The sequence below is a fragment of the Rhinolophus hipposideros genome, assembly GCF_964194185.1.
Source record: "Rhinolophus hipposideros genome assembly, chromosome: 6".
Taxonomy (NCBI): Eukaryota; Metazoa; Chordata; class Mammalia; order Chiroptera; family Rhinolophidae; genus Rhinolophus; species Rhinolophus hipposideros.
The window spans coordinates 67,245,885-67,261,977 of NC_138052.1; the positions used below are offsets into that span (position 1 = coordinate 67,245,885).

A 16,093-nucleotide genomic window follows, 5' to 3' on the forward strand; every position below is an offset into this window, starting at 1 on the left:
TTAAAAATGCCTCTACTTCAAACAAAAAAAATAAATAAATAAACTGAGTATAAAACGGCAGACCAAAGAAAGGGTTTTAAATCCCCTACAAATATAATGCAGATGTAATTATAAATCTATTTCCTCCTTTAACTGAATAATGGTTCTGATAGACCAAAGAAATATCATCAGTCTTTAAAACCAATTACCAATTATTCCATTTATAGTGATCATTTCTCTTCCCTATTTCTCTTAACAGCTATTCAAATCTGTTGCACTATCCTCACGTCCCTTATCTAATTTCCACCCTCTTTCTTGGAGCAGACCACCCAAACATGGAAGACATAAGGCCTCATCTCCCCGGTTTCTCCATCTCCCCACTACCATCTTTTCTGTATCCATACCAACTTCTTGCCTTCTTGCCCAGATTCTACCCCCATTATGGTGCCCTTGGTCCAGTTCCCTCCATTCACCTTCTCAACGTGATCTTTAGGTTCTTCCTCTCAACCTAAAAACAAGTTCCATGCGGCACATTTTCTTGGTTTTACTTCTGCTTTTGTTCTTTGACCATTACCTTCCTTGCTCCCTTCCCCATTGTCATTTTTATTTCCCTTCCAGTTACAATAGAGTCTATATTACAGGAGTATATATTCTAGATCCTTAGGTAACTTTCTAGCTAGAATATAATTACAAAAAGAAACATTGGAGGTGTTTAATTCATGTACCTAAATACTTTCTCTAAATATAGTTTTGTTTGGTAGGGTTTATATAAAGCTTGTGCACTCATGTCTCACATATCTTCTTTGTTCTCTTACAAGTCTAGCTGGCAGTACCTTTCCTCTAAATAGGAAAACAAAGCACACACCAAAAAAGCCCTGAAATCATTTTAACGTAATTTTTATACCTATCTGTTTGTGAATAGCGTGAGAATCTGATCAAGAAAACTTTTGAAAATCTTTACTCTTGCCTTGTTTTAGCAATCCATGATATTTTTCCAAAATGATTTTATTTGATGTTTTCAAAAATTACTTGTTAGGGCTATTCCAATTAATTTTGTTATTAATACTGGAATTACTTTTGTTAAGTCCGATTCCCCAAGGAAGAAACAAATAAAGTACTTGGACCCCAAAAACAAAGGAGAAGAGATGTAAGATTAGATCACATACAATTAACTCTTTTCTATTAATTATAGAGTTAGTGGTTCAGAGAATTTTCTCAGATCTGGTTAATTAGGTGAGAAACAGGCCCCATTTCCTAAATGAAAACAGCTTTTTAGAAGGAACCCTTTGGGGTCTTCAATTTACATATAAGCATATTTACTACCATCTGCACATTCAGTAGGTCACACATCATCATTGGCTACCTTCCCCTTTAGCTAATTGATCCTCCAGGACAATGACTGTCCAACTCCATTGTTCACAGTGAATATCCTGGGAGCTTCTTCAAAATGCTAATTCCTGTTCTGCTCTTCCAAAGATTTTGATTCATCAGGTTTGAGTCAGGAATCTGAATTTAGCAAACACCCCAATCAGGTGAATCTGATACAGATACTACAAACACCACACATAAACAAATTGTGTTCCACATTTATTTCTGGGAAAATTAAGCAATCTACGAAGCTCTGCCTACTATGAAGATCAAGAAGGACCCATTTCCTTCCATGAGAAGTTGACAGTGCAGTGGGAGGAGACTGGCACAGAAGGTACAGTGCAACGTAAAATGTACCATGGCAGAGATGTGCATACCTCAGAAAGTGTTAAAGGAGAACCGAGGAGGTGTGATTAGTGCTTCCTGTGATTGTGTGTAATTAATATGGCTCTTGTCTACCAAGTCTGAAGTGTCTTTGGGAGATGCATACGAAAGCATGCATTTAAGCCAGTCATTAGGTGTCCCATCCATTTCTTTGCTTCACCATGACCAGGTGTTTTTTGTTTGTTTTTTTGCAGGGGTGAGGGGGCGGGGTTGGTTTCCATAAATGCTCATCAGAAGCAACAAACAAGTGGCCATAGGTAGAGCTGAATTCAGTGGTGAAAGTTCCTGTTGTTGCCTGAACCCCAGGACATAATCCTTGTCTTCTTTGCAAAAGGGGGGTTAATTATACTAGCCTCCAGTGTGATTGTAAAGAGTAATTAAAAACAGAAAAAAAACTAAGTGAATTCTTTTTAAAAATGCTACAAAAAGCTAAAATAATGTAAGCATAAAGTCTTCTAAATTTTTTCAAACTCTTCCTTCCCTATAATATTTCATATACAGAGACAAATGTGAAAATTATCTTTAAAAAATTAATTTTTCCTGGACATGATCTTTGGATTCCAGAAAATATCTTATCAATAAGCTTTTAAGATAATAAGAAAACATAGGAGATATGACCAGACACATCAAACATAACCAAACATAATTTGGATTTGGAAACGTTTCTATGCCTATATTAGTATTTCCAAAACCTCCATACAGTACTGGAGATAAAATAGGAACCCCCCCAAAAAAGTATCCAAAGCCCTCACTCTTCTATCAATCAACCCGGGGGAGCTGAGAAAAGATGAGAAATATTCCATATGACAGATTATGCCAGAGAGATGAAAACTGATGCTTACAAATTTTCTTTTGCTTTAAAGTAACCCCTCCCTACATTTTCTCAAAAAATAGCATAAACATCTAAATGGATTTTAAATTACCTTTTGTATACAAATTGAATATATTATGTCCTGAGATTGGAACATAAAGGGGCCTGGTTTTATTCTAGTTACCCTAGGAAATTAGATGCCTTTCTAAGATTTGGGATTTGGAGAGCAATACTAAGCTACAATTGGAATCACAATGATCATTCTAGACCTGGGCAAAGTACCTTCACAGAAATTATTTGACTGCTAAAACTTTTCAAATTCATGAGCATGTAGTAGGCAAGTTATGCAATCCCACTGCAGTGTGAGAGGAAAAGTCTGACAATGGCTTTGAGATCAGAACTACATTGCAGGGAAGGGGTGAGTCCTTCCCAGTGATTGTACCAAAGAGAGCATCAATCTTATTAAGTGCTGTGAGAATTCATGAACAAATTTCCAGATGAATTTGCAAACTTGGTGTTAGTTTTCAATCCAATCTCTCTAGATGCCCAATTCCTTACATTGAAGCCCTCTCTCTGGATGGAAAAAAGTATGTGAGTGTGAGACATACTTGGAGATTACCATAATGACACCAGGCCACTGGCTGAGAACCTACAGGCGACTATCCACGGGCGATTATCGCTTTGGAGCCACTTGAGTGGCAATTTTCCTATGATACCAGATCCAAAATTGCTGATTATAATGTGCTGTACGTGGGAGAAAGACACCGACACACGACAGGAAAAGCAACAGAGGCTGAGAAGAGTTGATGACCTGTCAACAAGGTCTGTCCTTGGGGATATTTGTGCCCTGGAAGGCAAGCACCTCGCTGCCCTGGAAGGGAGTACTGGCAGAGTGGAACGCAGTGGGGAGCACATGTTTAGTCAACGCTACACACCACCATGTATGAGATGCTTCACTGTTGTTTCTTCTCACCAGGGGTGGTGGGGCCCAATCTGAAGAATGCTAAATGTTTCACTATTTCCATGCTGGGTGACACAACTTACAGCTAAGTCCTAACCTCACCCTGAACAGTCACACCACCAGACACGCTGGGCAGAAGCAGAAGACTCTGCTAACCAACTGCCTGTGTAAAACACCTGATTCTAAACTATTCAATTAAACACTCATTTTGACAAGGGCGGAAACCATCAACAGACCAGTGAGAAGAAACACTTGGATTCATTTCAGCAAATACCTCCCAAGAGTTTCAGTTATGGCCTAGAATACTAGACGTTAAGGAGCAGTTCAGATATGGTTTATAAAACAATTCATTTTAAGCACAGGTAGTATTTACATACTGAAACATGTCTCACCTCTGTTCAGTGAATCCCTGTCTTTCTCAGTAAAATTCAAAGTCTTTATGAAGGCTAATAGTGCCCTGCAGTATCTGGCAACCTTTTTCTCCCCCTCGAAAAAAAAAAAAAACTACAGCTCTGACCTCATCTTTCCCCACCCTCTTGCTCCATTCCAGCCTTGATATTGAAAGGGATCAGAGTAAGCCATGCCAAAACATGCCATTTTGAGCTGAAAGCAATTAGCTCTCTGCCCTCCTGCTTTATGTCTAAAAGCAAGACATAAATTTCCATTTGTAAAGGTATCTCCCTCTCACATATCAGGAAAAGAAAGGTGACTCTTAATCACAGAAGACCACTCAACAATGGAGAAGGAACCAATTTCAGTGTGTATAAACAAACCTTACTGCACAACCCTTATCTTCCATTCCCTTCCCCCATATATTTACCTTTCCACAATTAACTGCACCTAGAAGCCAAAGTTCTCTTCCTCTGTCTAGTTACTTCTCCATAATTTATTGCCTTTTGTTAAAATGGTATATATGCCCCTGAGTCTAAGCACTTCTTTGGGCCTTCATTTCATTTCCACAAAGACTTCCATGCACATTAAAATTAAAATTTTAACATCTAATGAAATTTGTATGCCTTTGCTCCTGTTAATCTGTCTTTTGTCAGTCTGATTTGCAGTCCCAATAGCTGAATGAAAGATATCTTGATATTCTCTTTCGATTATATGACGTTAACTGAATATTAGTATTATATTTTTAAAATATACAAAATAAAAATAAAATTCTCACCAAGCAAGGCATAAAGCACTTATAAAGAGATCTCTATCTTGTTCAGAATAGAGCAATACAAGGACAGTATTACAGATTCCATGGGAAACTTTATTAGACTAATTTAACAAAAGCACTTTATTTAAACTCTCAGTCTTTATAACAAGACTTTCTCCTTAACTTAATTCAATCACACTGCTGTGCTGAGTTGACATTAAACTTTGTTTATATCTTACAGTTGGTCACACCAATGCACAAAATGAAGAATTGGCTTATCTAAGATCACATGACAGGTTTCAGGTAAAGACCTTTGAAACATCTTAAATGAGTTCTTTCCTAACAAAGACTTTCAGAACATTTCTAAATTACGATTCATTTTTTCTGCAACCGAATGTCTTCCTATATAGACTATAAAAGCAAATTCTTTGTATTCCACTCTGAAAATAATGGAAAGGCACTGAAGAATTTAAAGTAGAAAAGTGGCATGATCTGCATTTAAAAAAAAAAAATCATTCTGGCTGTTGCCTGCAGAGTAGACTGCAGTACAAGGACAAGAGAGGCTGGCTCACAATGCTTCATGCTCAGGCCCAGCAGCAAATGTTGGAGGATAACCTAAACATGACCCTCCTCTCATCTCCATTTTTCCTGTGCAGACGGAGCTGCAGCAGCTATAAATATCCACCCTTATGCAAAAGGCTTTGCACCAATTCCAGACTTTCCAGTCCAATGACCCTGTGAGGTGACTCATCTACTTCTAAGCTTTCTCCAATCAAACCACCATCCTGTAATTTCATTCCCTAAGTCCACCATGCTCTTCCCCTCCCTCTCTTTATTCAAACAACTCCTGAAAGTCCAACTTTCCCACACTCAACCTTCATCAGTCAAAATTTAATGCTCTTATTCTCCATCACTTAGTAACTCAATAAAACACTTCATCGAATGTGTATTTAGTATATCACTGGTATTCAATCCACATGGACCTTCTATTCACCAACAGAAATATGCTTTTTGTTTTTGGTACATATCATTTATTAAAGGTGCTATGAAAGTAAGACACCACTTGATAATGACGATGCCAGGTTGTGGCTGCTGGGTGACAGTAAGATCCCAGAACTTCGAGAGACAGCACACCTGAGTTTAAACTCCATTTCTCCCATTTACAGGATTTATGACCTTGGGCAAGTCTTAAAACTGCATAGACTCCATTTCTTTATTCTATAAAATGATAATAGCACCTAGCTCACAAAGCTGTGAGGAACGTACAACACAGAACGCATATATTAGGAGGTAATCATGTGGTTTTTTTAAATTTTTCAATCCATTTCATCCTTCTTTCAAAGGGACTTATGCTGTTGTTTTTTAATACTCAAAAGCACAATTTCTCGACTTCATTTTGTTAACTTTTACCTTTCAAATTTCTTTTAAATAAATTTATTTTATTCTAACTTCTCATAACTATACATAAAATAAAACAAACACATGCTTATTTACATGTTTTTGAAGACTCTGCTTTCTTAAGCAACAGATGTCAAATGACCAGACAACAAAAGTACAGGCCATATATACAGTAACAGTTTGCTATGCCATTATACATGCCATTACGCAAATCTCTCACACAGAGTATCTCAATGATGCCCAGTTATTGGATGGAAGGTCATTCAAAGCTTAAAATTCTGTCAATGAGCTTTAAGCTTGACTTCATAAAGAATAAGGCAGAGGTGTCCTCATCTCCCTGTACAATAAAACTGGGACTTGGAATACAGTGTTCAACTTAGGAATCTCTGTCTCAGCACTACGTGTGTAAAAAGTTGCCAGGAATGACAATGTTTTGATTATATATCCTCCTGCCTTTCCTCTAATTCTTTTTTTTTAAATACCATGCATACACTAAGCTCTCACTCGAAGATAATCCCTTTCAGTACTAAGTGAAGTTTAAAAACAACTTCCAGATCCTTCAGGATGTTATTTTTACATTACACATGGCAGCTGAAGATTCTGAGAAATGCACAACCATTATAAAATATAATGTTTAGCACAAAAGCGACCTTTGGTTAGGGGCAAATCACTCCTTTGATCTTAATGAGCTTATACAATAAGGATCAGGAACTGTAAAGCTAACTTTGTTGCAGCTAATCTAACTGGGTCTAAAAATATGAGTTAGAAGTATGTGGGAGCAACCTTTCTGGAATATTTATTGTTACTGATCCTAAAGAATAATTTTGCAGAAGTGGCTGCTTCCTTATGGGTCCCTCCCCAAAACAGCCTAATCAGAAAATGAATAACTTTCCAAAGATTAGACTGAATCTTTGCTAAAATCTTTACTAAAACTGAATCTTTACTTACCTGAATCTTTACTAAATCATCAACTTATTTTTCATTAAACTGAGCATTTATCAATGTTTCTCAACGAGGGTGCTACTGGCATTCTAGCAGATAATTCTTTGGGAGGGTCTATTTAATGCATTATAGAAACTTTGGCCCCCGTGGCTGTCAGGCATTAAATGTTATTTGCATCCTATATGACAACAAAAAAAAATAACATTTCCAGCCACCTTGATTGGTATTTTATAGCTAAAATAAATAAATAAATAAAAATTTTCATTTGAAAAACTAATTTGTAAAGGATTAGAATAAAAATGAAATTTTACCATGCATTCAGTCCAGTCTTTAAACAATTAATTAAACCAAGTTTAGAAGGCCTACAGAAAACACGTCCAGTTTGCCAGGGTGACCACAACGAAATCTTTTTTAAAAACCATGGTTTTATTCTCCAGTTAAAGTTTCTGATAAGATCGTTGTTGAATTAACTGTCTCTAGAATGTGAATATCTATGAATACCTGTCCACAAAATTTGTTACATTACAACTAATTGTCTTTTAACATTTCATTCCCTGAGAGAAGAGTAAAATACATGAAAAACATTATTATACCAGAAGTAGATAATCTGTGATAAAATCTATTTAGACTCAATCAAATGCCATTTTCATATATTTGATCCCATTTACCCTCATCTACCACCTACCCGTCCCCCTAAAAAATAATGCTATTTTCAAAAGCATTCTTGTAGAAGCTGTGCTTAACATCACAGTAAAATAATTCATTTAAAATGAGTGGGACTCCAGGAACCCACAATGAGGAGATTGCATATTTATTTGTACATACAAGCTTTACCAGCTTCAATCCCAGCACTGATCTCCTATGTTGTGTCGTCAAGTGACTAAATGTGATAAATGCACTGCAGAGTTCCTAAATGGACTGTCCCTAACCAACCTGGGAGGGGACCACCCTTAAGGACTTTTCGAAGAGAAAGGCTGAGAGAACGGTAAATCCCAAAGAGTTGGATACAGAAAATAGGGGCGCGGGCAATTCATTTCACAGAATTTACTAAACCCTTACCTCATACAATCCCAAAGAGCTCCTCTCTGCCTTTGCCAGGGTAGACTCCATCATTTCAAATCAGATTTAGGAAGCAGCATGAAGAAACACATTTCAGTCTCCTTGCAATCATGTACCTGGCTTATTCCCATGGCAAGTTCATTCATAGGAGTGGCCAGAATTGAAGGCAAGGTGGGTCTGGATTCCTAATGTGGCTTTGAGAGCTCTGCAGGATCACGTCACTGATGCTCCTGCTTGTCTTCTCTTCCCCCAGAGTTCTAGAGCTGGACTACTAAGTGGGGTTCGAGCAAGTCTCTACCAGGAGACTCAACACTAAGAACAACAGTGAGCTAAGAACAACACTGAGGGCCACTCCCGCCTTTCATCAAGACTTATCATTGCTCAGGCATCCTAAGTGAAAAAACATATTAGTGTCCCTTTGGCTGAGGCAGTTTTGGCCACACCCCTGTAAAGAGCACAGGATGCAATAGCCCCATCCTCCCCTCAGCTTCCTTCCTTTGCTTTTCCATGGGAGAATTCCAAAGAATGAGTTATGTGTACACACACACACACACACACACACACTCATACAGAGGGAGCTGATGTCAATAAGCTGACTGTTATCACAAAGAGGGGAACTTTCTGTCTGATTTACTCAGAATGGGTGGCCTCTATCTGGGAACTCTAATTGACTATTACCATTAATCAAATATAACATTCAGTTAGGTTACTGAAATAGGCTTACAGTATCCTACCCTGAAAATAAGACCTAGCCGGACCATCAGTTCTAATGCACTTTTTGAGCAAAAATTAATATAAGACCCAGTCTTATACTATAATATATAAGACCCAGTCTTATTTTACTACAAAACGCATCTTTTTGCATTAGAGCTGATGGTCCAGCTAGGTCTTGGTTTCGGGGAAACATTGTAACTAACCCAGAATGGAGTTTGTGGACTTCTGATTTCAAACTGTGCAAAAGAGACAACTTTTTCAAACATCACATAGCTTTAATGAAAAGCCAAAAATGTGGTTATTGATCCAGAAGTTATTTTCAGCCTCATTTTAATGCAAAAATAAATACAATCGTCAATCTAGCTTGTGTTCTTGTCTTAGGTTGGGGAGAGGTTGGGTGGGCAAATCCCCAGTTCAGATGCATCCTTCTTTAATGCAGAAATGGGCCTCCCAAAGCTGTTAGCTCACCCAGCGCAGCCCTTGCAATTTTTAAGAGCTGGTTGAATGCACGAATGCAAGCAAAGCCTGTAAGACCATATCTTTCCAGTAAACTTTCAGGAAAGCAAGATGAAATGTCCTTATTTGTCACATGCTTTTGCTGTGAAGTGAGGCAGACTGAATAAGCTCTACACTACATCTGGTGGCTGGAATTTCCTCTGTACTGTTCCCCTAACCCAGACATAGTTTGCCAGGAAGCCTCAAGGGGACACAGAGCTTTGGGACTGTTCTGGAATACACGGGGTGAGCACAGAAAGCCCGGATCTCTAGAATCACCACCACCCTGACCAGGCCGCTTCTGAACATGCAAACCAAGTCAAGTCTTAGAACAAATAACTGAGATTTGGGGGTGTGTCCTAGCAAATCACAATGATAGCAAGCATGTATAGAATGCCTACTATGTACGCGGGGCACATAGCAGATGCCAACTGTGTGCTAAGGCTGAGGTCAATCGTGTTATTAAGCCCATGTTACAGGGGAAACTGTGGCTCACAGAGAGGAAATGATGACAGCCAGGATTTAAAGTCAGATCTGAGTGACAATCCAGCTCAAGCTCACTTATACTACGCTGTGAAATGCCGGCCACCTCACTAATTCACAGCTGCCCAACGGGTGCACAGTGGCCTCAGTCACCATTAGGAGATTAGGAAAAATAAAGCTAGAAAGTATGAATCACTGGCATCAAAGATGACTACAGCCTTTGAACAATGGACTTCTCAACAATGTCAGCATCTGTTTTCATCCGCAAACAATGTATAATCTTGAACTCTTGACTCTTTCCTAGTGATGGGCCACTGGACTCTCCTTGGGGTGGAAGGGAGGCTCCTGCACCCTGGCCCCGGTGCAGCTCTACCTGCCACTTACTCCCAGCTCTCCGACTCCACCTGGTGCTTCCACTACTCCAGCCCTCCAAGCCACGATTCTTTGTCTTCCAAACACTGTAGCATTTCCCAGATAACCACTTTAGCTGAACTCTAGGTCCTGATCCGCCCATGTGTCGCCAATGTTCACTCGTGGCAAACAGGCTCTTTGCCTACGTAAAGGAAACCAATTCCCCACAGCGCAAGCCATCATCACAATGGATTTCCAAGATGATCAACAGAGAAACGTACAGAGCGAAGCCAGGGAGGTTAGGTGAATGTTGCAGCTCAGACTTAAGGCCTCCACATGCACATCCTTTTCATGGAGATGGTATTTCTTAAACACAGGTCATTCGGCCAGCACCCTCTCAATTCCAGTAAACTACGTACTGAGCAGACACAGAGCTGAATAGTGTCAGTCCTCAAAATTTACGTATGCTATTCCTTTATCCAAACCTCTATGAAGCAAGGCCAAAAAGAAAGTCAACAACAACAAACTAAATGATGAAGCACATTAATACCAATACTGCATTCATATTGCACCTGAGTATTTTCACTTACCATAGCATATGGTATTAGTGGGACTGGGAGATACTTGTGAACAAGACAAACATAGCCCCTGCTCTTTTCTGGAGAGCTTCTATTTTAGAGACACAGGGAGCAAATCTACTATATAACAAATAGACAATGAATTCTTTACTTATTATTATGATACCTGCTACAAAGGAAGGAGAGAACGTTGTAAGGGAATGGCTGAGCTGCCAAAACAACCCTGGCCAGAGAGTAAGAGAAAACTCCTTCAAGGAATCATTGTGTGAACTAAGCACGAAGCATGACTAGGAATTGGGTAGGAAGAGGAGGGAGGAGGAAAGAGAGCTCACTCCACATAGAACTGTGCAGAGGTCTTATGGTGGGAAGTAGCATGGCACTTCCAAAGACTGACAGAAGACCAGTGTGACTAGAGCACAGAGAATGATGGAGGGATGAGGCCAGGAAAGAACACATTAGAAATTTTGAGCATCTGTATATAGGGAGAGAAAGGAAGGCTTAAGAATAAGGGAATGAAAATTGTCCCTTCTCTCCATCTCCATAAGAGCTCCTTCTAAAAGCCCAATTAATTATCACATTGTTCAACCTTCTAAGCCAGTCATCTAGCAAGGATACTTGGGGGTAGAACTGTGATTTGTGAATGTTGAATGGATTAATCATAGAAAATTAACGACATCACTTAACTAAAATAGCTTACTCCCCAAAGCTCAAGGAATATTTATTAAGAGTAAAGCAGAGAAGAGCAAAGACATAATTCTTAGATTACAATACACATGGACAATGGAAAGATTCAACACTGTCTCCTCCATCTGTCTTTATGCTGGCACCAAAAACACAAAACAGAATCAAGGTTAGTACATCAGGAAGGAACAACCCTTTTCCTGAAAAGCCCATTATGAATTTCCTTCGTGTTTATGCATTTTGCATGCCTCTGAGTCTGATATCACTCATATGCATGATTTAAGTTTTGCAGCAAGTGTCTGCTTATCTGCTGCAATTTTTATTGGCTGTTTTTTCTTCTGACATTGCGTTCATAAAGAGTTCAGATGAATGCTCTCGTCTCATTATCACTCTGTTTGCAGATTCCCAAACTCTCCCAAAGGAAATACACATCAGTTTGTGTACAAATCAGAAAGCATTTTGACAATATGTTAAAAATGAGACAGCTGCTAAAAGATCAGGGGGAGAACCTCAAATCTAAAACTAAATAGACACATGCACATAAAATATGTGTTTTGTAAAATTTAGCTTAGAAAGTGATCCACGATCAAATTCAATCAAAATAATAATGGTTATTGAGAACTTACTACATTTCAGGCACTGTAAGTGTGTATATGTATTCCCTCATTTAATCCTGAGAGTAACCTTCTGGCATAGTGATTACAACCCCTATTTCACAAATTAAGAAAACTAGACGATAGAGAGATTGAATACCTTGCTCGCACAAGATTACAAAGAAAGAAACTAGCTGAATTTCAAATCTAGAGTCTGTTTAACGTCAAAGCTTATCTACACATTTCCCATTGGCATACAACTTTCCCCAACAATAACTACCTACCATTTTCCAAGTGTCAAGAACTGTGTTCAGTATTTCAGAATCATTTGCTGATAGAATTCTCACAGCAGTTTCAAAAGGTGTTATTACCCCAAGAATAGGAAACAGTTTGGAGAGGTCTAGTAACTTGGTCAAGGGCACACAATGTCAAGGTTGAACAGAGCAGTGGCAGATTTTCCAGGAGCCTGCACAATGTCAACAGCACCATTTCTGTGATACTTTGAGTTCAGGAAAAGTAAGTATGCGCATGTTACTCTCTCAGGGTTTTGCAGTATTAGCTTGGAAATTTTCATTACGCTTTGGAAGAAAGTAAAGTTCCCAAGAACTGATTTACTCATCTTAGGTGGATAAGCAAAGTCCATTATCAATGTGCATTCAAGCCAAATTATCAGGATTATGATGTGTTGCTTTCATAAACAAGAATAAATGACCCTCACTTTATATTTCTCACAGACCAATCCAAGCAAGCAGACATAATGTGCCAAAAACTCTGAAAGGCATACACAAATGAGAATAAATGTGGTTCTTTACCTTTCAGTAATTTCCACTACAGAATTAAAGATCCAGCTACAGCAGTTCTCTTTTCTTTGACTAATATGTATCTTAAAGCTCTAAGGATATAATATTTTTCCTTATGGGTGAATTTTGTGAAAATGTAATTATTTTTCCTTATCAACAAACTTTGTGTTAACCCCATATTAACGTAAAGACAAGTGTTTTTAAATGAAATACTACAGTGGCTTATATATACAACCCACCTCCCTCATTCAATTCGTAACAATAGTTTAATTGCATGGTTAATGGGTTCTGTAGTTATGCTATTTTTTATTCCAAATAAAAGTATATTATTGTAAAGCAGGGTAAATTTAAAAGTAGATTTTAAGCATGTAAAACACTGAAAATAAAATGAAACCAACAGAGAAAGATGCAAAATTCTTTTATTTGTGTGTGTTACTTTGTCTGTAAAATGAGAACGTTACTTTTTTCCAATAATGCTTTGCATATGGCTGAGATATCAGTGACCCCAATAATATATCCCAGAGATTCTCTGCTGAAAGCACGTATGTAGAGACTCTAATATATTCACACTGGTGAACATGTTCAGAATCTACATTTATAATATACCACCATAGTATATAACGCAGAATCAAATACACAGATTCCCAAACCCTGAAAGAGTAATTCTCAGATTCTATTGTGTATTAGAATCACCTGGTGATACTCACGTTTAAAATTCAGACTCCGTAGAGCAAACCACAGAAATTCTGATTCAGCAGGTATAGGGTGCATCTTAGGAGTCTGCATTCTTAAACAATTACCCCACTCATTCTGATACAGGTGGTCCTTAAGCCACACTTTAAGATGCAAGAGCCTAGAAAATCTAATCGACCATTCACTAATGTGCACGTGTATATGAACATCACATTTGACTTTGCAAACCTGTTTTGTTTGCAAATAACTTGAAAAGAGACACGCAGCTTTGTATCTTTGCAGAGTTCCCTACCCTAACATTCTCATGATGGTTATTTCCAATCCATTTTAGAAAAAGAAAAAAGACTTAATAGGAAGACAAGCAAGTACAGGGAAAATGAAGGCAGGAAGGGACACTAACCTGAGAAAAAGTTCTCATCTCTATTGAAGTCTAGAACTCTGTTCCTCCAATATGGACCACGGACCTGTGCTGGGCCATGAACTGGCTGTTAATATCCTAAAGTACGGAAACTGAGCATAAGCTTTTAGAAACTTTTATAGAAATTTGTCAGAATAATTTTAAATCTGCTCACTCAAATAATAAAAATGTGGAGTCTTCTATAGATCTTGCTTTTTTATTTAATTTAATTCTTCTAGTAGTTCATTTTTATTTTGTTTTACAAAAGATCAGAGTCTGTGATGGATTTGAAGGACCATAGGTAATTTGAGAAGCATTAGGGACTCTAGATAGAAGAATCCAGCCATGCTTTGTAAGTCCCGTGAGCCTCTTAGCCCGGGATTAAATACAAAGGTGGTTTTCTGTGTTATCGTCTCCAAAGGTTAATGGCCAGGAAGGATTTATTCAATGATGTCTGAACAAACATCCTCAACTTCTCATAATAACTCAGTCTTAATCTATTAGTGTGACACCAGTCTACGTTGCTTGTGAATCAACCAAATTTTTGTAGCTTATACTACCTCTTAGACTAACATTTTAGTAAAATTTTCTAAGTTTACTTTCACTAGCATAAAATAGCACTTATTTCATTTATTATAAATGTGTATCTTCAACTTTCAAAGAGAATCTCGAATTTTAATATTTGAGTAGTTAGTGATGAACTTTATTACTTTAGGATATACACAGGGTATCTATTCCTTATCTGAGAATCATAGCTGACATGAAACTGTTGTTTCAGGCTGTTCTCAAAAAGCAGGTCTTTCAATGGCCTCAGTCAACTTAGTAGGGAGTCCCTATCAACTACTAATGGTTCTCGTGATATTGGGCAATGACAATGATAATAAGCAGCACAAAATATCATAAATTATTCCAGTTATAAGTGCATGGGACACAGATCTCATTTTGCAGTTTTCCTGCCTCCTAGTAAACTCTAAATAATAACTGTCTCCCTTATTGAAGACCTGGATTCTAATAGTATTAAAGTTAAATTCTAGACTTATTCTTACAGTTCATGCATCAGGTCCCTATATCCCTTGGTAGTGGCCTGCAATTGCTACTTTTACTCTATGAGTGTTGCCAAGAATAACTTTTCCCCTTCCAAGTGAAACATGGTGTTTATAAAAGGTGCGGAGATGCAGAACCTGGGAGTATGAATCTGTACACACAACAGACGAAGGAACAATAAAAGCACCTTCACTCCTAGTTTCCAAGATCTCTAGCCAGGATGAAAAAAAATGAGGATTTCCCCCCTACATTATTGTGGTCCCTTTTAAAAAGAGAATAAAATCAAACCTTAAATATTCAAGTTCATTTTGTGATGCTTAAAATTTGTAAATGGTTATACACTAAACTCGTTTATGCTTTCTTAACATTTTAAAATCCAATTGAAGACATTTTCTCATTTAGTGAGTTAATTATAAGAATTCTCTGATAGCTTGTACGCAATACAGAATAGCACTATCTCTGCAGCTAAAATGGACACCTATTAGCTGTGTGACCCTGGCCAAATGATTAACCTTAAACTTTAGTTCCCTCATCTATAAAATGGGGATAATCATACTACATAGCCAGCTCAACTGTGGGAGAACTGTAAACCCCATAAAGCAAGTGGACAGTGCCTGGCACAGAGTATACACTCATTGTCAGGAAACTCTCAGATATTAGTGTTGTTAGTCTCAACAGGGATGACTCTAAATCATTGAAATAACTCCAGAAGTTTTTAAATTTTACTTCTGCAATAAATACTTACACTAAGTAGATTAATGACACTCCACCAGGAAGGCAGCTGACTAGGTCTCTGGAGTCACCCATGTCTAGGTTATCTGACATGATTAAACTGGGCTCAAATTCAGTACTTTTAGTAAAATTCAAGTAACATGTTTGGAGAAAAAGAATTGCCTTTTTTCCATTAACTACAGCAATTTTGATTATGTTAATTCCTCTGATTGTAGTACATACATTTATTTCAGCATTCACTTTGGGAAAGGTTAAGTGAAGCAGACAAAACCAAAATCACAAGACAGTTCCGTAAAAGTAGATGGCGTTCATCCAAAATGCCTTTCCTGGAACAAAGTGTAACAACTTGATTCCTGCCCGCCCTTCCCTACCAAGCTATATTTAAGGGTCTGTAAGCATTTCCATTATAAACTGCTAGCATCAAGATTTAAAATTTTACCTTCTTAGTCTGTTTTAGACTTTATGTATAAACATCTCAACCAAACT

At 37.9% G+C, this 16,093-nt stretch overlaps 1 protein-coding gene across 5 annotated transcripts in view; it reads right to left on the reverse strand.

The window, feature by feature from the left end:
• HECW2 (HECT, C2 and WW domain containing E3 ubiquitin protein ligase 2) overlaps positions 1 to 16,093 on the reverse strand; it is a 338,658-nt gene that overhangs the window by 142,399 nt on the left and 180,166 nt on the right. The window contains exon 1 of one of the 5 annotated variants that reach the window (XM_081052011.1): positions 8,047 to 8,442. The exons of 3 other annotated variants lie outside the window; for them this stretch is intronic. The gene's annotated coding sequence lies outside the window, so the exon portion shown is untranslated. Of the gene's footprint in view, positions 1 to 8,046; positions 8,443 to 16,093 lie in introns of those variants that run through there. One more of the 5 variants, XM_081052012.1, reaches the window with a different exon arrangement.